The sequence below is a fragment of the Nothobranchius furzeri genome, chromosome 11 (assembly GCF_043380555.1).
Source record: "Nothobranchius furzeri strain GRZ-AD chromosome 11, NfurGRZ-RIMD1, whole genome shotgun sequence".
NCBI classification, from domain to species: domain Eukaryota; kingdom Metazoa; phylum Chordata; class Actinopteri; order Cyprinodontiformes; family Nothobranchiidae; genus Nothobranchius; species Nothobranchius furzeri.
In genome coordinates this window covers 44,870,137-44,884,616 of record NC_091751.1, presented here as the reverse complement: position 1 = coordinate 44,884,616, position 14,480 = coordinate 44,870,137, and the positions used below count along the sequence as shown (strand labels likewise).

Below are 14,480 nucleotides of genomic sequence, written 5' to 3'. Positions count from 1 at the left end.
ACATGCTTCAAATTAAAAGATGTAAAATCTCAACACAAACATTAAAGTCAGGCGCCACTGAACTCGGGAGGATTTTAGGGATAAACTGGAGACCAGGGGGGTAGGCTGGCCTCACTAGGAATTAATCCTCTCAGACATGCCTCCATAGTTGACCTGTGTCTGAAAGGCCAAACTACAGCAAATTTGAAGCTGTTCTTCATTAATCCTCATCTCAAATTCAATCTCAAAATCTCAAGGAGCGCTCTCGTGACCCTAAACCCCCGACTTACAGACGGGGTTAATAGTGCTCCTAACACACTCCATTGAAACGCCAGAAGCAGTTATTCCTGGACTGAGTGTTTTCGTTCCTCCATCACTGTGCCACTGCAGGCGGCTGAGGATATCAAACTGGTGGGTTTGTCATTTCTTTTCTAAAGGAGACAAAATCCAGACTCAACCCTTTTTTCTCCACTTGCTAGTGTCCCATTTTCCTGGCTGTCAGGCAGTTGTCACATGAAAACAATGAAAGGGACAAGGTGGAAAACACATAAGCCTACCTATGCAAATTATTCTCCCAGCCATGACTGCAAGCTCCAAGCTGCACTCTGTGCTTTCATACCTCACACCCAACTCTCTTATTTTGTCAAAGCTTGAACATGCATTCACATCTCTCTGGCAACATTTATTCAGGATAGTTTCGGCAGCTGGCTGCAACACATTTGGAACTATTGCTCATCATTAACCCACATTTGCTGCATTTTTGTTGAATTACAGCACTAGCCACCATCAGTTAAACACTGAATTGAGTATTGTCAGAACAAACATATCTGTGCCTCTGAACAGTCTTGAAATCTCTGTTTTTGATTATTAAAATAATAAATAACAAGTATTCAAAACTGTGCTTCTGTACGCAACTCCTGGTCCGAGGAGTAAACTATTTTCTATAATAAGTGCAAAAAGCCTTTTATGTTATAACTAATGAATGGAACACATGAATAAATAAGAGCAATCTTTTATTTTGTAAGGCAGAAGGTGGTCGCCACACAAAATCTGATTTTTTCACACAGAGATGTAAGACTTTTTCATTGCTTTAGAGCAACAAGTATAATGCAGAGTGTTACCTGTTATAACGACAAATCAATTAGCTGAAGTACTGCAGTTTATAAATTTGGTGGCATTTGTGCGAAATAAATAAATAAATAAATGAACAACACATCTGCACGGTGCAAATGAAAGTCAACCCTAGAGCCAGCACCTCACTTAGCTGTGTTGATTAGCCACAAGCTGGAGAAACAACATAGAAAAAGAAAAACTGGCAACATTTTGAGTTTGAATCTAAATAAAAAATACAAATAAATAAAATAAAGAAATTAAAACTTTTGGGGCAAGTTACACAAAACATTTGGCACAAAAATGCAAAAAAATTGCAATTTTGCTTAAGTAGTTGTCGCATATTTGAGGAAATGTGCATATTATGTGTCCGTAATTTTATTCACACGTTATACTCCATCCCCTCCCTAAGGAGCCAGGTAGTGCTATGTTAAATCTTTGAAAGCAAAGGTAAGGTACGATAAAATACTATAGAGATGTCATTTTATCTTAAATATGAGTTATTTTCGTCTGCTTGAATTTATACCTAGAAACTGTTTCAGTGAAGCTCCGCCCACCCCAACTCTGACAAAATACACCTACAACAGAGTTTTAGGCCAGTCTGATGTTAGCCTTGATAATCCAGTGATTAAAGCAACTACCTTTGACCTAGTTTTGCCAAGTGTTGATGCTAGTTCAATTCCTGGTGTCTGCAGTAATTTATGTAGCCAGCTGAAGCAGATTTCATTTGTTTTATTGATCATTTTCTGCTAAATTTTTTGTGCCTCTACAGATCTTTGAATTTGGTCATTTCCAGCACTAGTTGATTTACTCTGCTCACCTCACATGGATTCACACCGGCTAAATAAACAAAGAAACTAAAACAAAAGCTAGTCCTCATTTTTTAAACTGTTTACCAATAAAGGGTTTAAAACATAATACTGGCAGGTGATGCTAAAAAAAGAAAAAAGTGGCATGAGCAGGAGTCGAACCGGGACTAAACAGCATTCCAGGCAGTTACTCCAACCACAGGACTACCAAGTCTGCTATAAAACAATAAGTTGCCTAACACACCTATCCTGAGCTGGACGTATGGTTCTTATGGTGGTGTTTTCTCCTCAACGCAGAAGTAATTTGTCAGAATATCCACTCTTGTGCCGGTGGAAGTTTAGAACAGTGATCTGGGACATGAACATCACATGCAGCATGACATCAACGGCTGTATTCCCGCACCTCAGAGAAAGAGGACCTCAGTACTTCCAGGGGTTGTGGGTTCCAAAGCTTCAGGGGGAGGAGAAATGCCTGGGGACACACTTGGGTTACTTTGTCCCGACTGCAGGCTTCAAAATAATTTGAAAGAAATTGAAGATGAGGCAGGAAGATGCAAGACTGCAGCCAAAAAAGGGTTTGGGGGTATTTCTTATGAGGAAGTGACAAATTCATGTGGTAAAAAGCTCAAAAAGTTCATTTTTCAAGATTTTTTACTGACGGAGCCTGAAATGAGAAGTGCATCACGGCTTGGAGACAACTCCCATGAGTGTTTGGAGAGAAGGTTCGTCTTGCACAAATTCTTAACTTGTTCAAAAGCCAAACGACAAAACAGCGATGCCCTCAACTCCTGCAAAGAAACGTAAAGGAACCTCCTCACGAATGCTGTTCCCAATCTTTTGCCAACAGTCACAGCCCAGCGAGGTAGAAAGTGCAGGTTGTTGAAAACAGATCTTGGTTTCAGAAAAGGCTGAAGTAATCTAAAGGTAGCTAACGTGTGTGTGTGTGTGTGTGTGTGTGTGTGTGTGTGTGTGTGTGTGTGTGTGTGTGTGTGTGTGCGTGTGTGTGTGGGATTAAATATTTCCTGCCAGTTCAACTCAAGCCTGCAGCGGTGTGTGTGAGGCCTGAAATAGATGAAGTGTGTTGGGAGCTACACGCTATTTTTTTTCTTTGATAGCTCTCCAGGTATTAGGACGTGTGATCAGGAAATTTAAAAAAAGCACAAAACAAAACACAATAAATGGATTTATGCACAAAATAATGAAAAGAGGAGAGGGGAGCTTCATGATGGCCAGATTAAATGAATAGCATTACAATATTACAGTAAAATGTTCCAATTTCTTTTCTCTGGATGCATCCAAGTAAGTCTTTCTAATAAATGCATCGGCAGCAGGGAGAGCAGCGTAAATGGCTCTTGTGTGGCTAACAATTAGCGTATTCCCAAGCCTGCCAGGGTGCCCAGTGAGAGCTACTCTGCAGGGTAGAGTATCAGCGATCGATACACATGCGGCAGAGAGAAAACCATTAATACTTATTAATAATGGATTAGCAAGTTATCATTTTCATGAGGCAACACTTAGTGGAAATTTGTCTGATGGCATCAGCACGAGTTTTTTAATGGAACACTTCCATTAAGGCCTTTTCAGGCCATTAGCAGGCAACTTGTTTGCAATTAATTCCATATAAAGCTGCCTTTCCTGCAAGTTATTTACCCCGATAAAGTCAACTGCACTTCGGGCTGTTTGTTTAAACCAATAAACATCACGTTTGCTATCTGCACTTCTGTTTTATGGCTGAATCTGAAGAGAACATTGGGTTATAGGTTGGAAATTTCACAATAGCTTACAATAAAAGACTAAATAACAGAGTGCTTAGCAAATTATCTCTTCTTCACTGTGTTTTGGCTAATATTTGGCAAATACATTTCAAATATCCTGTCTAATTTTGCCCTCCACATAAAATATGCTGTAACCAAACAAAACAAACAAACAAATCAGCAGGTCAACAAATCCTTACAAATCAGCATTACTTGTGTTTTTAATACATTTGCAGTGGTCTCTCTAGTAGGAATGAAAGCCTTGTGAGTCGTACTCTGGAGAAAAATACCAGAGGTGCACCATTTTCAGGAACTAGAAGTGAGCCGGATGAGAGATGAGCTTTGGACAGCAGAATTTAGAGTCTTATTTCCCGATATTTGATCATCTTGCCTCTGATTGGCTAAGAGCAACGCGGCTCTACCACTGACTTGCAACGTTGATGTTTTATCTCCACAAAGAACACAAGCCTGGAGGAGTTCTGCTGTGTGGTGGGGTTGTTAATGCTAATGGTTAGCTTCTACTAGTTGAGACATTTTCTGATGTTTCCTGGACGCTGAATCAACAACAGTTGCCCCGTTGCGAGCCAAGATGGGAGAGTGTTAGTGACGTAGATCTGTCAGGCTTTTTAAATCCTAGAGTTTCACCGTCTATTTTCTATCATAAGCTAATGCAGGAGATAGGCGTAGGAGACTATTTTCATATTCAGCCTGCATGAAAAACTCAGAGTGACCGATTATAATCAGACATAATCCATAAAAATGTAAAGTTTATGTAAAGTTGACCTTTAAATCTTCCTGTAGTGTCCGTTAATTTCACACTATTGTGACGAATGCTTCAGCAAAAATCTGAATATGTTGTTCGTGATTATGTAAAACAAACTAATAATCAAATCCTGAAATATGAGCAGCCAAAGCCAGAAGACATCGTTTAATGAAAGAAAATTCCTTTTTTATTATGAGTTATTATTGGCACTGCTGCTAAACTGCATCACCTCCCTCTCTAAGATCCAGGATTCAAACTGAGTATTTGTATTTTTTTAAACAACGATCCAGTTGTTTCCTGTACACGTCTGTAAAATTCTACTCGCCTTCTACCTCAATAAAAACATTGACGTAGTTTAGTGGCCAAGGACGACAAGAGCTTTCTAAGTGTTATAACTAAAGAGAAATCACCAGAGTAATGTGATGTAACATCACCGCGGTACCCTATGTAAAATGTTTAAAGCCAGAGAAGAGAAAAGAAATAAATCTAACTTTCAACACCCCATGGATGTCGAAGACAGGCTCTCCAACAGGCCTTCCAGCTCTCCTTGAATTATTCAAGACATTGGAGAAGAAAAAGAAGTCTTGGTGCAATTACCCTTCACTCATCTCTTTCCAGTGTGAACAACATTACTGTAATGGCTTTCATCTTCTCGAGCAGATTATGAACGAGGGAGGCATCTCTCAAGTCTGCCCTCTTGCCTTTTGATCGTCAGTCCACATACGGTGTGACATTTGAAATAAAACAACAAAAAAGCCATGCTTGGAGTGAACATTTAAAGCAACTGTTTAAAAACAGGTTTAAGAATACAACGGCTCGCGTGGTTCTCATGGTTGGTGAGAAAGTGGATGTTAGCGGCATCATGCAGCTGGGAGGCTGAGGTGTTGTGTTACCTGTGGCATTTAAACCGGCGGCCCAACCTAAATCTAGTCAAAGATGACTCACCGTCTCCCACTTGCTTCCTTCTGGGAAAGCTTCAAGCAGACGTTAGATAAAAGAAGACTAATAATTTCCCTGTCACGCCTTTGCGGGTTAAAACTAGTTTTGCTGCCCAACGTTTTTACGCATACAGCTCAAGTTTTAAGACCTTGCATGTCTGATAACCCTAGCATTACCCAAAACAGCCAATATATAATCTGTCACACTCAACATCACTTCCTGTCTGCTATTAGCAGCCTGCAAATGCATGCAGCCCCTGACCTATAAGACAGGCATGGTAATGTGCTCATTTACACAACCCCGGGGCAGCATCACCTCAGCTGCTCAGCGATATTTGCTCATTTACACTGTCATGAAACAGAATGTTTTTCCCCAGTTTGACGCCATGAAGGACGACTGACTGTTTGAAGACATGTGTGGGTGTCAACCCAGGGACATTTCCATGCAAAACAAAACACAAAAAGGAACATTTTGAGTGCAGCTGGAATATCTAATGCGTGTGTCATGTTTGTGAGAGACATCTAAACCTAAAGCAAGTGTGAAATCATAGAAAGGGTTTCAGGTGACTGGTAGGAAGCCTCGGCCTGGACGCATAACATAACATAACATAACATAACATAACATAACAGGAGACATAACATGAAAAAAACACTTTTTAATCCAATAACACAGTGTGTTTCACATTTTAAGTGTCTGAGTGAGCAAAAAGGTTTATATTATTCACTAGAGTTGCTATTGAGATATGTAATAATTAAGATTTGGGCATATTTGTCCACCCCTTCAGTTTTTCAAAACACCTAACACATCTGAAATTTATGTCGTCACGATAACTACCAAATATGGTCATGGCCCTCCACACAAAGTCAAACCGCCATTTTTTCTTCTCGCTAATATTTTTGTAGTCCAATTAGAAAAATGCAGATTGTCTGGTTATTTTAGCCACACACAGCTCAAAACTGTTCCTCGTTTTAAGGAAGGGTGGTGTGGCAGTATTTAAAACCCAGAAGCTGATGACAATACTGCTAAAAAAAAACTGAAGAAAAAAGTAGTGCGTTTATGTGCGTGTGTTCATTCAAGTCTCCCAGCCTAGAGGCTAGTACCGAGTGCTTTGTCTAAAAGGAGTCATTTCCATCTGAATGTGGCAGCAACGGGACACAGCAGCGAAGCGGTGAGCTTCATATCCCTCTAAAATGTCGGCAAACTTTACTTTAGATTTACGGGCATTAGCAGCACTATTGCATTAGCATCCAACCCGCTAACGCTAGCACAGTATGCTAGTAAAGTTAGCACCCAGATTAATGTGGATTTGGCCGATTTTCGTGGAATGAAACGTAATCTGGAAATTCTGATCAACGCCTTTTTTTAAACCAGATGATAACCTTCCACTGACTGTAGCCAGCAGAGAGCCTGTGTGTTACTCTATGTGAGTGTGATGTAATTTTAGCATCCAGTAAATAAAGTCCCATATCAGCTAAAATGCAGCGTGACAAAGTCATTAAAGTGCGTCAACACAGTGGATTTAATACGAGTTTTAAAGAACAATCTCTGAGTGAAGTGAGCTTAGTTTTTGTCTCACTGCAGATATAAAAACTAACTCTGCATCAGTTAGATGCAGTGAAGCTCACGGACACTCGTCTGTATGAGCGTGAGCGTCGGAAAGCTGATAACATCACCTGTAACATAATTAAAACAAAAGTAAAAATGCTCCTTTGCTATTTAGAATCCACATCCAGAAAGCTGGCGCCATGTTTCACTGACAGCTGTCAGACTAAAGCCCCGATGAGCTCAGCTGGGACAAACTCTGGTCTGATGTTTAGGTAAGTGAAGATCTGGTTCTCCAAGGCCTTGTGATACTAGGAAAAATAATTTAGCCAGCTTGCTAATGTTACTTCTCTTCTCCTCTAAGGAACACAGAACGCTCAGATGTTGGAGCTTCACATCACCTACTGAGGAAGGAGACCCACCAGTAAAGAGATGGCGTCTGGACCAGACCAAAGTGAGTGATGACACTTTAGCCCTACACCTCAGCCACCCCCATCATTAGGAACACCTCACCCCCTGAATCACTTCATCTGATGACAGCAGAGTGAGTTATTTGATGTTCTACTGGTTTAGTCCGTTTACAGAAAATAATGTAATTCAATAATTTCTAAACAACCATCTGATCTGGACGTGTCCAGAATAACTTTCTCCAAGTTCAGCAACAGGTAGCCTATAAAAACAGCTGCAGCATGTAGTGTCTATCTGCGCTGCTCTCTAATGTGATTCCTTTCATAAAGTATCATTCGTATAATTTTAGTGTCACTATTTTATTACATTTGTAGGAAAATATGAAGTCACTGCAGCAAAGTGAACTTGTAAACAAAGTAAACCAAAACAACACAAACGTGACTATAAACATGAAAGCTAAAGAAACAACTTTCCTAAAGCTGCTTGTAAACAAAATATGTCATTAAAGTTATTGTCTATCACTGCAGAATATGGTGATGACATCATGGAACTGGCCTTTGGAAAAGTTTTCCCTGAACCAACTCCGTTTCTAGATGAGCTAGAGAAGATCAGCATCTCACCAACTCTCTGGTCTCAGTATTCAGACAACGGAGGTCTCCCACTGTTATCCAGGACCAGTTTGAAGCCCACATACTGCCCCTCCCTCATCATCAGGAAACATCAATCCGTATCCTGAGGACAACAGAAGACGGCAGGAGGACAGGAACTCTGAGACCTAGACACCACCAGCACCGGGACACAATGCACCTGTGTGCACAATACCTGTTTATCTACTAAAGCCTATTTATTGTATTGTTCTACTCGTTTGCTGTGAGGTTAATACTTAGAAAATTTATTAATATAAACAATAAAAATCACTGATTGTACATTTTCTTTTAGATGTAATGGTCCAAACTCAGCCTTGTAAACATTTATTGCATCCTGTAGTTAAATACACAGAACAGGCTCAGATCCAGGATGATCCAACATGCTTTTCCTCCATTCTGGCTTTCACCTAACGGTATTTATTTAGAATGCTGGTAAGATTGAACTATATTTGTTAGCAAAGCAGACTGATCTTGGGAATTTCACTGCAGCACTGATGTTCACCTCTGTGTGCACGTTAAGAGAATTACCATGGTTACAGCTACACACACATTTAATTAAGATATAGGCTACCCATTGCAGACAATAAAAACGTAAAGTTGTATACATTAGAATTATAATGATCACATTTAAGAACATTTGGTGAAATGTACTTTGTGACTAGAATCTCAAACCTTTCAAATGTAACTGCTTTTTATTCATTTTCAGCCATTTAGACACCCAATATAGTGGGTGCAGTGGTTAGAGCTGTTGCCTTGCAGCAAGAAGGTCCTGGGTTCGCTTCCCAGCCTGCGATCTTTCTGCATGGAGTTTGCATGTTCTCCCTGTGCGTGCGTGGGTTCTCTCCGGGTACTCCGGCTTCCTCCCACAGTCCAAAAACATGACTGTTAGGTTAATTGGTCTGTCTAAATTGTCCTTGGGTGTGAGTGTGTGTGTGCATGATTGTTTGTCCTGTGTGTCTCTGTGTTGTCCTGCGATGGACTGGCTCTCTGTCCAGGGTGTACCCCGTCTGATTGTCCATTGACCGCTGGAGATGGCACCGGCCCCCCCGCGACCCTACGTGGACAAAGCGGGTTCTGACACTGAATGGATGGATGGTGTTTTAATGAGCTGTATCATATTTTAAAACAAATTTTTAACAGAAAAAAATAAGCAAGCAGCATTCCTTGTGTGTGTGTGTTTGTGCGCGTGCTTGCTCACTTGTCCCTCCGTCAGCCATGGCGGGTGTGTGTGTGTGACTACAGACAAATGCATGAGAGTTGGCAGCCTTGAAACAGCTTGATGGACAACTCTCCCCACATGTTTTAAAAATGCTAATGTTTCTGCTACACTACATAATGATTTCTCTATAGAACTACAAAGTCTGACTGGGGGAGGAGAGTACAGGTCTGCACTGTGGAAGGGGGCGGAGTTTACAACTCCTTCTCCAGATTTTAAGAGACAGTATCCAAATACAGCTCATTCTCAGACTCTTCTCAGAACAGGGGTAGATGAGGGGTCTGTAGAGCAACAATAATGAGGAAATCAGACCAAAGAACTGCAGTTCCACTGTATTTAGACCCCAACTGAATGACTTAGATGTTAAACGGAATAACTTAAAAGCATGTTATGTCTCCTTTAAAAGGCCAAGTGGGGGAGATGTTAAGTGTGTTAAGTAACCCTGGGAGGTTCTGGATGCTGATATGACTACAGGCTTTTTCAGAAATCCCATTTTGGGGTTAGCCCATAATCCATCACCACACACCGTCTTGTACCCCCACTAACCTCATTAATTTGCCTCCCCTTGATTGGCCTTCCCTTTGAGACCATAAAGCGCACCTCCACCATTGTTCCCATCTTCTCACCACAAAGCCCAACGGTCTTAAGTGATTCAAGCCTCCACTTACCAAAATTAAGGGGGGAATTAAATTATGTAATGACAGCAACAAAAAAACAAGAAAACAAAAGGCCTTTTTACAAGACACACTGCCGGCAAATCAGCGTAATATTACCGCAACAGTGTGTCTTGTAAATGTGCCATGCCAGCATTGGTTTTGCCTTGCTTGGTAGTAATATTGCAGTAATGGTCTGTCGTATAAACGGCTATTGCGCCATGGCGCAACAGAAGGAGGTGTCATGATGACGTGAGGAGTTAATGCCGAGCTCCAGCCGGCAAATATATTGAAAGTGAAAGTAAACAAGGGCCGTTAGTTTTGCTTTTTGAACAAAAGCAGCTGCGACGGCAAACTGGAGCGCTGTAGCGCTCCAAGACTGTCACTCTGTGAGAACTGAAGCTCAGATCATCGTGGACTGCACAGGGACTGATGGGGACAGACACCTTTAGGAGCGGCTTGTTAAAAAACCGTAACGATCGCGGCTTCAATAGCAATAAAAGGCAAAACAAGACAAATGGAAGTCTGCAGCATCGCAGAGACTGTCCCCAGACCATCTTTACGCCTCCATCACCTAATCTTTTATTTAAAAAAAAAAGGACACAATTGCACCACATTACAGCCAAGGTCTGACCCCTTATAAAAGACCTAAGGGTCTCTGATGTCGCCACAGCGTTGTGGCAAATTGGCGGCATTGCTTTGTAAAAACAGCTAAAGAGATTCTGACTCGCCGAAGCGTTCTTTGATGGAAGGGTCAAACAGAAGCAATTTGAATTTCTTTTGATAGTTGAAAACATTTCACAATTCAATCCAAATGGTGAAGCGTTCTTTGATTTGAATAACCTTAACCCTCGTGTTTTAACCCTCTGGAGGCAGGCGTTGCAGATGTGCAACGTTAAAACCTACCTACCTGGTTACTCCACATACGTATTTCATGAGCATTTTTAACTCAGAAGTACCCCTGAAGGACTTAGTTGTTCGTCCTTTTATCAAAACTTATTTTGAGCCTGAGAGGGTTAAATACGTTTTCAGTGGTCTCTAGTAGAAACAATTGCCTTGTAAGTTGAACTCTGGTGGAAAAAATTTCAGATACTACTGTTAGACGACGCTTGCCGGAGGAGCAAGTGGCAGCAGACGCCAGGATTTGGAGTCATTTCCTGATATCTTGTCTCTGATTGGCTAACAGCAATGCGACTGTACCACTTGGTTTCTTTTGCAAAGTTGATGTTTTATCACCACAAATAACACAAGCCTGGAGGAGTTCTGCTGTGTGGTGGAGTTGCTAATGCTAACAGTTAGCTTCTGCTAGTTGAGACGTTATCTGCTGTTTCCTGGACCCTAAACCACCAACAGCCTTCCCCGTCGTGAGTCAAGATGGGTGAGTCCATGAATTTTCTGTTTATTTTGTATCAGAAGCGAATGCAGGAAATAGGGGTAGGAGACTATTTCCACGCTCAGCCTGCACGTTAAACTTCTGTTAAAGAAATAAAAAAGAAAGCCCAGCTATTTCTAGTCAAACAACCCTCGATGACCGAACCCTTCACTGCAAAACGCACTCTCTGTTAGTGTCTGCACAGATCCTTAAAACCAACATTAAATAGAAAATAAAGGATGTTTTAGGAGCATCTATGACTAAAGTGTTACATCAGACCAGACTAACATTAAGTGAGAATATCAGAAAGGAAACGTGACGTCTGGCATAGAGGAAGCAAAGTTACTTCTGTCAAAGAAGGAATGATTATGAACACAGAACTGAAACGTCTCTCTTCATCTGCCCTTTCCTGGAATGACACTGATGGTCCCTGTCATCCTGTGCTGCTGCTGCTGAGACCAGGACACAGCAGAGAGTTTGGGTGACTGCCTCCAGCCCTGCAATTGAGCTTGCTAATTAAACTATTAATCTCACACCATTAACCTCCGATGACACTTCCCTCCCTGTATTCTGACACTGCTGCAGTGGCTTATGAAAACAACTTCCCATCAAATCTCCTCAGCCTCTAAAATTCTCACACACTTCATCTCCGCAGACGCCGCTCCCACATTCTATTACTTCCCAACTGCTTCCACGGAGTACATTTTCTGTTGTTTACCTCTCCCTCTACCGAATTCGTGCTTTCAGCGAGGCCGTCTCGTATGATGCGAGTGGACCGCAGCTGGGCGCTAACTGCATTACTCTCCGAGTGCCTCTCCAAGGTGGATGTGGTTACTTTTAATTAAAATAGAATCAATTTTTGTCCCCGACAGTGTTTGAACTGGGTGACCATATGGACACTTAAAAATATAATCCAATTTCCAGGCCTCACCAGCCTCCCATCTGGTCACCCATCTCCTTTGGCATTTCCAGTGCATCAATCCATTGTCTGAGCTTAAGAAACTGCCAAATCAATCTGCAGAGGTTAACGCAAAGGTACAAGCAGCACAAAAATGTGGATTTAAAGACTTTTGCAAACACTTCTGGATTTACAATTAAATGCCCTGAAGCTATAAGGGGGATTTTAGGGGTACATACATACATAATTAGCACAAAGCCCAGGAGACTTCTTGTTTATGGTCGAGTCGTTGAACAATAAAGAAGCTCAATGGCAAAGAAACCATCTTAAGGACTAATGTAGCATGGTTGCTCTGCTGTGGCGTGCAGACGATCACAAACAGGACAGTAAAAAGTTAGTGATTAGATGTAAAAAGTCCTTTAAACTTGTTAAGTTGATTATAGTGTCGGCTCATTCCTGCGAAAGGGAAAGAAGGCCTTGGTGGTCCGGCGGCCTCCTCACAGGAAACCCACCCCAGATAACAACATAAGAACAAGATGAGGCACATACATCAAAAGCTTATTAAAGCCAATGAAATAACTCACAATGACAGCGGCAGAGAAAGATAACCATTGCGTTTAAGTGCTGCGTGCGTGTGACTTTGACGCTGACCTTGCGTGCTGCGGCGCCTATTGTGTTGGAGAGGGTCGTATGGAGGCAGGCTTGATTAGGCCGAGCTCCCCGGGGATCGATGGGATGACTATGATCAGCACTCAGTCTAATCACGTTGGATTGTTTGTCGACTCAATGATGATATAAGATGAATGATCTCACAAAGCCGCAACACTGATAGATCTCACGTACTTTTGTACTCATTTGTCCCGTGCAGTTGCTTTATGGAAACACAGATAAAACGGCACATAGCTCTCGCATAAGTGCACGTTTTCCGCCTGTGGTTTCTTTGCCTGCTCGTGTTCTTGAAGAGGGTTGTTGAGAGAGGGAGGCGATACAAGGGCACCCGACTGAACCCGTGTAATCAGCAACTTGCCTGGCACCCTGGTCATAATATTTGTCTGGTGTCTGCCCTGTAATACAGCAGATCTGAACCAGAAATATCAAGCTCACACAACTAAGCTGCATACAAATTAAAGGCACCAAACGCAAACAACCCTGCCATTAGTGGTAGGTGTTATTTTTGACCCCCACAGCTGTCTTATTTTAATTCTACGTCTTTTGCCTTTACAGGGTGGATAATAGCAGCTCTCCTTCTCTGTGTGCTTGCAGATAAACCCCAGACTACCGAGATTTTTTTTTTTTAAATGGATCCATTATATCTGAACTTCCTTTTCTTTTCCCCTTAACCCTCATTTTATTTATGTGTAGGAGTCTGGCTGCAGTTTAGAAAAACATGTAGTAACTTGAGGCATCAGAATATCTTTGTCAGTTAGTTAAAATGCCTGTCGCTGTGTTTTAATCTGTAAATGACATGCTCGGTGAAACTAGAGACCAGGGTGGTGCAACGCTCAGAGGGGCAAGAAGGCGGAGGGTAAAAACTGTGGCGGGCTGTGTGCGTCTTTAAAAGAACGCCAAGTGGATGCCACATCGGCAACTTGTCACATAAAGGGAAATGCATTCACAAATAAGCAAACATTCATGGAATGCTAATCGTTTTTCAGCACTTTTGCTTATGATTAACTTTTTGACGCAGGTATCTGTACAATATAGATTAGAAACGCTGTATATTTTAATCTGACAGATTAAGCATTTGCAAATGTCTTCTCACCTTCTGTGGTCATGGCGTTGGCATTTTCCTTATAATCTTTAAAAACTGCTTACTAAAGATTAGATTTCTTTCTTTTGGTTTCAATAAAATTCTCACAAGTGAAACGAGAGTAAATGAAACAAAACTGAAATTGATGAGTCATGCTTTGGATTTTCTTCCCTCGCTTACACCCGTTTGGATTTTTAATTCAGAGTTTACTCTATAAAAGGATTTTGGTTGAATGGTGAAAAGCAACTTTTTTCATCTCTGTGGAGAGATGATGTAATATCTTAACCTACACACTCCAGACTTGGTCAGGATTTGATTTGATCAGATCAAATTATAAGCAAAGCAATGGCGAGACTTGTCAAATAGCAAAAAAGAGAAGAAGACAGGACAGCATCTTTCTACAAGGTCACGCCAACTGTGATGCCGTGCAGAAGACACTCCAAGAGAGCACAGGCCTTAGAGACAAAAGGCAAAGGCGACAGAAAAACAAATCCTCTTTGATGCATGTTTGAAAGGACAGAGCTCTTGCTGTGGTTGGATTGGCATGGTGGTGGGGGGGGGTTAGGGTGGGCTTGGGGCATAATTGAATTACAGTGACCCCAGTGACAGCACTATAGGTGAGGTCATGTGTTGAATTAAT

General features: G+C 41.5%; 1 protein-coding gene across 18 annotated transcripts in view; it reads right to left on the bottom strand.

Annotated features, from left to right (window-relative positions):
* The window catches only part of LOC107383573 (receptor-type tyrosine-protein phosphatase F), a 258,659-nt gene that overhangs the window by 129,214 nt on the left and 114,965 nt on the right, over nt 1-14,480 (bottom strand). The window lies entirely within an intron of this gene.